The 10,385-nt window shown below is 34.8% G+C and overlaps 1 long non-coding RNA gene across 2 annotated transcripts; it reads right to left on the bottom strand.

Annotated features, from left to right (window-relative positions):
- Positions 1–5,520: 5,520 nt before the first annotated feature.
- Positions 5,521–9,103, bottom strand: LOC129290790 (uncharacterized). Of its 2 annotated transcripts, none has more exons than XR_008588614.1 (7): positions 8,991–9,103; positions 8,055–8,111; positions 7,836–7,893; positions 7,309–7,443; positions 6,589–6,948; positions 6,371–6,442; positions 5,521–5,936 (listed from the first exon to the last, which is right to left on the bottom strand). It is a non-coding gene; the product is annotated as an uncharacterized LOC129290790 (long non-coding RNA). The 2 variants fall into 2 exon arrangements; XR_008588656.1 differs by having other exon boundaries at positions 6,371–6,436.
- Between the last annotated feature and the right edge of the window lie 1,282 nt (positions 9,104–10,385).

Below are 10,385 nucleotides of genomic sequence, written 5' to 3'. Positions count from 1 at the left end.
TTGATTAAGCATCTTGAATTCAACACCAGCACATCCCCCTTACTTCAGTACCCATATTCTTAGTGCGGTCGTCTTCCAACAGTACACTATTGCAATCAAACTCGATTAAGGAACTTCAATATAATAATACTTTCGTTTGAATGACGAGGGGCCTCTCATTCCACATGACTTCATTCCTTGAGATAAATAAATAAATAGTGGAAGATTTAAAGTATTAACTTTAAATTATGGACTCTGCGGCTAATTATGCAGCCTAAAATTAAGAAGTGGATCAGTGAGCGAGATGGAGAGAAAATAGATTACGCTCCTATAGTATAAGACTAGAGAGGAGAAGTGTTGGAGAGAGAGAGAGAGAGAGAGAGAGGAAACATCTTTTTCACGGGGTGCCAAAAAACGAGGGCCTGAAAAGAAGGGACGGAGGGTTAAGAAGGAAGGAATGGGGATGTGTGTAGGATTTTCTTTTGGCCCAAAGACGAGGGAATAAAGCGTCACCCTTTGCCTTCCCTATTTTTATTTTATGCAAATTTCCAATATAAAACCTAACTTGGACGCCTTTTTTTAAGCCTCGCATGCATGGGATTCAGAGTTCAGACCAACATTCTCCTCTCATCACAATCCCACATTCTCCCCTCCCCCCTCCATTTATTACATAAAGTTGCCCTATTGTTTACCCTAACAAATCATTCTAAAAGGAAATATAAGAATAAAGATAAACAATACACAACGACCTCTGTAACTGTAAAAATATACATACAGACATAGTAGTTTCCAATTCAGTTGGATCTCAATATTGGCCCCGTGGAAAATTAGGATCGGAGATCAGCGCTTTTGGTGATACCACCAGGAGAATGGAAAATATGGAAGAATTTCAGCGAATCTTATGATTTTTTTCCTTATTTCCAAACTTTTGAGCCAACGTTCCTTATAGCCTATTCAAATTATCGAAAATGGAAATTTCACCGTAAAATTTGTGGGGAATGGAATGTGTTTCCAATGATTGAGATTTAATAACACTGTAGTACTCAATCTATTCAGTATCTACGAGAGGGCAAGCTGCGGGGTACTTTTCTTAAAATTTTATTTAATTTTACTATGACCCCCCATTAACGTAACTTTCAGTTTTGACCCCGTGCGAGTTGCTCTGGATCCATCTCTGAATTTTACTTCCACTAGTTTGGTTGATCGGCTGCAACATTGTTAGCATTGATCAACGTGCATTTCTGATCTCGATCTTCGTTGAAGAGTTTGCATTTTCCTGAATTTTAATACCCCATGATCTCTTTGCATGGAATTGCTAGCCACCAAATATTCTAGGTGGTCGTCACTAAACCCAAAAAATTGAAAGCACATAGCAGAAATTTTCTGCACGTGCGGTCCAGTTTACACTTAATCATTTCAAGCTTGACTATTGATTCCAACATGATTGACTTTAATTTCCTGAGCTGCATAACATTGTTCGACGCAGTAGTTTTATCCTATATGAACAGAAGGACCACCATGTAAAAGCAAGTTCACTAGCTAGCTGACTCCTAATTTACAAACAAATCCTACACAGATCTGTATATATCACAAAACTACTTTTTAAGCATCGACGTCCAAGGAGAGCAGAAAAAATAACAATTTCGTCATTCTATATATGAGACGATATGAAGTTAAGAGCATGATGCATTTAATAAATTACAAAAGAACAACAAAAGGGCAGTGTCAGCAAGTGCAAATGTATAGTTGAATACACACACACACAAGGGAAAGTGATGTGAAACAGAAAAGAGGAGAGAGGGAGAGGGAGAAAAGAGAAAGGAGGAGGGGGGAGAGAGAGAGAAAGAGAAGACCAAAACTCTCAAAAACTCTCATTCAATAATATTATTTAAAAATTAAATGTTAATGAAAAACTTGGCTTTACTTGTAGAGCTTTAAAACAATAATAATTTAAATTTAAATTCCAAATCCTAAATCTAAATATAATCTAAAGATACTGATATCTAAAATAATAATAAAATAAATAATTAAAACTAATATAATGGATTAATATCTTTATTTAAATATTCATATTGGATAACCCTAATATCCTAAATTAAATCTAATTATTTTTTATCCCATATTACAACATAAAGTCTATTGATTATGCATTTGATTCTTTATGGTCCTCCTGAGCTGTTACTAAAGACTGTAGTGTGTGGGCTAGGTATCTTAGATAGTTGTGTCCATTTTAGGTTTTGGGTGGAACACTTGAAAGTGTTGAGGAAAGGCATTGCATAGAAAGCAGAGAAGGGATAGCATCAGTCATCAGTGCTGCCCTTACATCAAGGCGTTCACCAAAAAGAAAGCTTAAAAATTCTATAAAGAAATGAGAGCATGTTTTCGATCACAGGGCATATCTCTCTCTTATTCCTCAATCATCTTCCACTTTTACTTGTTTTATACAGTGATCCATGACCTATCATGAATGCGTGCTCCAGTCGATTCTGATTTCAGCCACTGCACTGCGTGTCATTTCGCAAGAAAAAGCTGTGTAATCCAAAATATATACCGATCACGAACAAGACAACAAGAAAGAAAAGAGTGAATGATCGGACAATCATGGGAAACAGTGAGTCATACAAGGGGTAACCAGTGGACAAGCCCTCAAGGATATATAGAAACAGTTGAAGCCAATCCAATAATCGTTTCTGGAAACCGATCAGGTGATACATACATACATGCATACATATATATATATATATATATATATTTCGCCTCATAAATCCAACTTCGTCGCAGTGCAAGTAATTTGCGAGGCACGTGACAGGCATGAGACTTTACAATAACTCTGTGTTCTCGTAGGATACGATACTATTACTGTCCTTGGGCAAAAAAACAAAAACAAAAAACAAAAAAAAACAGGTAATCCAAAACTCGCAACCGTTTATTCTCTATGGGTGGGCGAGGATGGTAGTGGAGGTAACCAACGGAGCTTGCAGTCAAAAAGTCTCTTGTATCTTTGGCATAAAAAGACTTGCAAAGAGCACCAGATTATTTGAACACACAAAGCACTCTGTGCTGCGTTAGAAAAGCAGCGTTTGAATGAAAGAGAGGAATATGTACACTAACTTGCAACACACCCTAACTCAACACTTCTCTCCTCCCCACCAATAATGGTTAGCTTTATTTTTTTTTATTTTTCCTTTTTAAGGATAAATGTTTCATAATTAATAACCAACAAGAGAATGAAATGAAAAAGCTAGCCATCCTAACTGTTAAGAGCTATATATGTTTGGTTGGACGCCATGAGATTTGGAGAGCAAAGTGAAAGCAAGGACAGTCTTTTCTCTCCTTTCGCTATCAAGGTCTCTTGATTTTCCGGGAAACGCATTTCATTAGAACTCCGAGATTTAAAATAAATCGTCATCTTTTGGCTAAAGTAAAGCGCTGTATCATAAAGCAATATTAAAAGTAAAATATGGCATTATCTACTCAAAAGGGACGCTCATTTTTATGCTTTTGAGCCTTCAAATGAGCATCTTCGGCCTCTACGTGGCCATGTGGCTGAAAGCAATATCCAGCAGAGAGGCAAATGAAACGAGGGCAAAGAGTGGTAATGGAAAAAGATTAGTTAATAGTACAGGGCGGGATGGGCAGCTTTAAAGCTAGAATGGCATGTAAAAGTGACCCTAATTTTGACATGACAGCCTTGTTCGTGTAAAGCGATGGAATTACGTTCTCTTTTCCCAAAAGTTCCTCATTATATTATGATTCACATCATCGGTGCACCACACAAAATTGTTTTTCACTTATAACTTCAAAAGCAAACATCATTAAAAGTAAAACTGTGCAAGATGAATAAATTTTAGCATTTCATAGCATTGTAATTAAGTTGAAGTTATGCTAAAAAAATTCCATACTCAATTAAGAATGACAATCAGAACCCACAATACCAATAAAAGCGCCAATATATATATATATATATATATCATTCGTTGAAAGCGGTACTATTAGATGCCTTCTTTCTATATTTCTTGTGGATAGGATTAGAAATAGTTTTCTTAGCTTTCAAATTTATTGGTGAATGTGGTAAAGACGCACTAGATCTAAAGGATTATTGATCATTAAAACCTCCCACAACAATGATAGCATAATGTCACATCCCACTAGTTTTAGGAGGTTAAGAGAAATCAAGACATTCAAAAAAAATTTAGAATATTTCAAATTATTCTAGAAGCATCTAGAACAATGTAGAGGGATTGAGAAGGTTCTGCAAACTTATAAAAAGATGTAGAGATATCTAAAATATTCTGAGATATTCTATGATACTCTAGAATGTTTCAAACATGTCTTGAAATAATTTCTAAAAAAATTTATGTAAATATTTAGATATTTCTATAGAGGATTTTAGAGAAATAGTGATAACTATATATAAGATCAAATTAATTTTCACTATCCATTAAAGATGTGAGAACATTCTAGACACAAGAAGAGGTCTATAAATACTTTATCCCTCCTCATTTGTAATCATCTTTGAGTTCTTTTGATCCTTGAGTTCTCAAGCAATACAAGTCTCACATTCCCACGATTCTTCCAATCACCTTTTGCTCTCAAGATTTTAATTTCTCAATTTAGCCAAACATCCTCATTCTCAACAAATCAAAATGAAAAGTGTTTAAATACCGCATAGGTCAAAAGACTAGTTCCATGACAATAAGCTTCTAATAAAACATAGATCCTAAGAGAAGATGCGTAGACTCTCAACCCATCCAGCAGAATTCATCCAAGTTATGGATCATACCTTTATGGAAGTATAGAAGCATGAATTTTGAAATCTTTTACAAATACAAGTATACGTACATGAAATCAATAATGGTAACTTCATTTCAAATATGCTATCCAATCCGTATTGACTCGGCATGACATTTTTCTTTATACATGCATGAAAACAGACAGTTTTAAGGAAAACATGGGCAAGTAAAAACTGTGCTGATGAAATGGTTCAGCATAATTATCAAAATGAGTAATATCATGTTCCATGTCAATATTTAGTTGTCCCAGCAATAATGCTACCTCCTTTACTTGAAAGATATCCTGATTTGAACCCAGTGTTGATACATTTAAGCATTTGTGTCTCTCTTTCCTGTAGGAAAAGATTAGGTTAAAAGTAAAAAAAAAATTAAAAAAATATCGTGTACCAGTTTTCTTTCTTTTGTTTTTTTTTTTTTCAAGTTTCCTTTGCATTTACAGTTAACTGCAGACTAAATCAAAAAAAGCTTCGGGCCTTTGGCCAATAAAAACAATCAAAGAAAGCCGCCTTTTCTATTTCTGCACCCACATCTCCGGCAAAATTGTTTCCATATTTCTTACTCTGGTCTCTGCATTTCTACTAGAAGAGATACAGCATAAAAACGAGGCCATAGTAGAAAAGGATGAGAATTAAAAACTATGTTGATACGTGCAAAGAAAATACAACCTACAAAAAATGGTTGCTTGTAAATTCACCAGGAATGAAAATTAGAAGTAGAAATAGGTACTATGAGAAACCAGTAATTCAAATATCGCAACAAAAAAAAAATTACATGGGGTCAAAAATTAAATCTGTCTAAAGAATCTACAAGTCAGTGTGCCAAGAATACAACACAAGATACACACTTTTTAACTCTTTCATGCTTCACTAATCACCAGTTCTTTTGTTGTTAGTGTACGCAGATTACCATATCCACGCTAGTGAAATGAAAAGTCATCCAAAAGAGAGGGGGCAAGACAACCGGAAAAAAAAAAAAAAAAACCGGAGAAAAGATAGTATAAAAAAAAATCACTCATCATCTCAGCTTTAATCACCTCAGCTTTCTCCTAATCCAGAACCATTCTGAAGCACCGGGGTAAGCATAAATTCACCTCCACAAGATTCTAAATCACGGAGACCAAAGGTTCCTCAGCCGCTTGATCCAACAAATTGCAGTGGCTTGCTCCTTTTTTTCCCAAAAAAAAAAAAACGCACAAGGGAAGTCACAGACAGCAAGAACAAACCAACAAAAAAGGACCATTCAATGCTATATGATCAGAACATCATAGATAAATGAAAAACAGATTTAAATATTAGCTCATCTAAAGAATAAGAAAAGAACATTAGTAAATTCTTTTTTTCTTCAATATTCAATTATACAACTCTAAATTTGCAAAAGGATGCTCCAATTTTTTTAAATTTTGACAGATAGCAAAACAATTTGATAGACAACACGTGCACATGAAAGCTTTTTTACTTTAGACCTAGCGTCTTGTGCTCATATTGAAACCAAATCCATCTCAGCGAGCCATATTTGGACCTTGAGAAGCTAATAAGACATCCTACAAAAATACTACAACTACAATTAATGTGTCATTTGGGGAAAAAAAATGATGATACCTTCATGGCTTCACCATATCAACCATCCTCTGCCAAGAGAAAAGAAAGATGTTTCACTTCCATATGCTGCTCCTAACAAGTAATATGGGAAACAACTTCAACTACAAAATGAATCAGGCAAAAAGATACATCTCTTACAGAGACAACTGATTCAACTTGACAATGAAATTCGCTCTTCTGTATAAAAAGTAGACTAAAAACAAGGTGGAAATACCAACCTTTTGAAACAAAAATCCCAGCAGCAGTAAAGCAACTAATATTAGAACTGCACCTGCAATCAGCCAAACGAAAACAAAAACAGCTCTCATAATACTCTCCGTCTCTGCTCCTTTGAATAGAAGCACAACACATGACCATTATGATTCCCGCATCAACTAATTGTCAAGAAAAAGCTTTAGCATCATCAATGGCCATCAGATACATTCCCTTCGTTGAGACATTTATCTAAGATCCAAGATCAGGAAGGATAGTGGATAAAACCAGCAAATTCGTCGATTGCACGTCTTTCACCATCAATTTGAAGATGACAATGTAAGACATACAGGTATTGATTGCAGAATATGTATATAAATCCAACGCTGGGACAAAGAATATTTCACAAAGTGAGATCATCTTGTGGGGAAAAGAACTCTTTTACAACATGTATAGCAGTAACAGCTGGAATGCAAAAGTTCCCAACAAGTTTTAGTTTTCAATTTCCTTTCCTTTTCTATTGATATCTTGACTAGATTAACAACTAGATTCAAGTAAACATAGCCTCTAGCACAGACAAAAGTATCTAATTGATAGCAGAAATATCTTAATATTTGAACCTCGTCAGACAAGCACTACAAACCAGAGGCCTCATAATGAATTCATAGACTATGCCATCAGTAACTGTGGAACCAAAGATGATTTAGTGCAATATTTAAAACAATACTAAACAGAAGAATGCCCACCAGCAAGAACAGAACTACACCATTGTAGGTATCAAGAGTTCATGCATATAATATTGCTGTCTGAATCATCCTTTCCTCATTGTGAGCAAATCCAAGAGCCTCAGTATGCAAGGGAAAGGAAACTACCGCTGTGTCCTGCAGTTATGTAGAGATATGAAGAAAACCCTATAGGGCTTTTGTCAAATACTGTAGTAAAGGTAAAAGAAACCAAGGTCCTTGTAAATCATTCACAAACTATTATATAACTAAACAAAGATGATCTTATCAACCCCCCCCCCCGGGGGACATGATCATACATGGTAAATGGTTTCCTCAAATACACGAAGCAATCTAGGACACCATGTCATTTAACTCTAACCTGGCAACACTAGACACCAAGATAACAATTATACCAATAGTTTTAAGACATGGTACATCTAGTATATGCAAGGATAAAATATCTAGCCGTGTGTCCCATTCAAGATGAAAGGACAATGGGACAACATAGATTTAAGATGTGGTAGAAAACAACTATTACTTAAACTTACCTCCGTTAACCTTCACAAGAAGGTGAAGCGTGTCTTCAATAACAATAGCTCTGAATGACTGAGGCAGATATACGACAGAAAAGGAATGGTAACAAAGAAAGACATCGCATTAGATAAAATATGGGAAGACCAATAATGAGAGAAAATACACCAAAAATGCTACAGATGGAGAGAGACAATTTTTTTTTTGGGGGGGGGGGGAGATGAACAAAATACAACCTTTAAAAAGATGCTGAAGCCATGCCTCCCTCATCAATGATGCGGTTCATATTACCACTGCTGAAACAGTAATCATCAAGGACAAAGCCAAAGAAATAACACCGATTTTACCTCAGTAACAGTCCTAGGTGTAACCTTGTTTTCATGGTGATTGGAATACTTCACGCGGAAACCGTTTAACAATTAAAATGAGCAAATACATAAGTTGTATTAATTAGAAATCAAGGATTTGCCCGAACTATAAATTTATATTAAGAATTATCGTGAAGTAATGGCGTTTCAATTACATAAGTTGTATTAATTTTTTTTAGATACAAACAAATTTTTCTAGTGCTTGGTGTTCTATGAAGTATCCGAATAATTACAATTAGTCATGAGCATTCAGACTTTATCTAGATAAAACGACCACATTCAGAATATATGAAATTTGTCGAAGGGATATCAAACTAAGAAATGAAGGATATTGCCTATCACCATAATTGACTATTTCTCCTCATCACTATCTCCTGTAAAAGATGGGACTTGGGAGGTATACTATAAGTACATTTCCACTTAGTTATATGGGGCGCAGTGACCGACATAACTTTAATGACATTCTGCACTGTATAAGAGAACTGGTTGCCCCGTTATGCCCGTACGCAACTCACATGTCTGTAAACTCTTCCGAGTTAAGATCATACAACAGATGATTTGTTTTGTTTAAGAAAACAGGTCAGAGCAACAGAGACAGCAGACCTACAGACTTAAATTATCACAACCAATCAGGCTTGAACTTAATGTTAAGCTAACTATATACTATGTGGGTATTGGTCACGAAGAATGGGTTTTGGAGATTCTTGACTTTGAATATGAAAAATTGCAATTTCCACTATGCCCTGTTGAACCAAAATTGCAGGAAGAATCAAATGGGCAATGGATGTTGTAAGGAAACATTACTTGAAGGGCTAAACGGTGAACGAGAGCGATGGATGGATCACCAGAAAGGAGGCAGAATGAAGCGATCTCTTTCTTTTTTTGTTTCTGGTGGCTATTGAGGTTTTTGCCGTCTCGCCAAATGCATCCGACGGGCGTTTCTGTCTCGCCGATCCCTTCCTTTAATTTTAACTTTTTTTATTAAATTAAGCTGCTCAATATTGGGAGGGAAAAAAAAGCTACTCCTTGAAATGTAAGTGTTGTGTTGTGTTCGACTTGTGAGGACTGAGAACCATCAGAATGCGATTAAAAAAGTGAAGCTTTGGACAACCAGTTGACATTAGGGGTGGGCATTAGTCGGTTCGATTCGGTTCGGTTTTAAAATATGTAGAACGATCAATCGAATAATACTGAAAATGAAAACCGAATCAAACCGAATAACCGAACAAAGACTGAACCAAATTTGATAATTCGGTTCGGTCGGTTAATTCGGTTTTTCGGTTTCATATTTGGCTATTAAAATTGAGCCCATTTTTTAAATATTAAAACAAACAACACTATAAAATTGGGCCTTATTTTCTATTCGTTTTTTTAATATGAGCCCATTCTAATTACACCCATATGACATAAAGTCCAAATATTATAAAGGCATGGATAATCAAATAAACAATCACAAATAAACATCGATGATCAAATAATGACCCCATAATCCAGTCACAACACCTACTGATGAGAGTGACTGATTGAAATAGGGTTTCAAGTGATATTATTATTTTTTATTTTTATTAAAATAAAAAATAAAAATAAAAATAAAATAATTTATAAATTAATAAATTATATGTAATTTGGTCGGTTCGGTCTATTCGATTTTAAATTTTACTAACCGAATCGAACCGATCAACCGATATATTTAAAATAAAAAAATCAAATCAAACCGAAAAATTAAATAGACCGAATCAAACAGATAAAATTCAATTCGATTCGATTTGATTTTCTGTTTCGGTTCGGTTTTGCTCACCCCTAGTTGACATCAGTTAAAAATCATTTTTTTCCAAAAAATAAAATGTGTATGTGACCAAAAATTATATTATCCAGTGTTTTTATTTATTTTTGTCCATTTTTCTTTACTTTATACGTATTTAATGATTTATTGATAATTTTAGTTGTTTAATCGACTGCAATATAATAGACTTTTAGAGTGTTGAACAATTCATATGTGCTTCTTTTATTTGAGACCGCTTATTAGGAGAACAAACGACAATTGATTAATTAAATTAGTAAGAATCTAATCTAGGCAAACTAAGAAAAAATTTACATATTTTTTGGGGGACATAGTTTTAATCAAATGGAGACGCGAGAGAACGGATAGGAGAAAAGGCATGAAAATTTTAATTGCCACATATGAATTTTTTTTAGGCA

Source organism: Prosopis cineraria, unplaced genomic scaffold, assembly GCF_029017545.1.
Source record: "Prosopis cineraria cultivar Desert tree isolate PC_DT_omini unplaced genomic scaffold, ASM2901754v1 PC1, whole genome shotgun sequence".
NCBI lineage: Eukaryota > Viridiplantae > Streptophyta > Magnoliopsida > Fabales > Fabaceae > Prosopis > Prosopis cineraria.
This window is presented reverse-complemented; position numbering and strand designations above follow the sequence as displayed.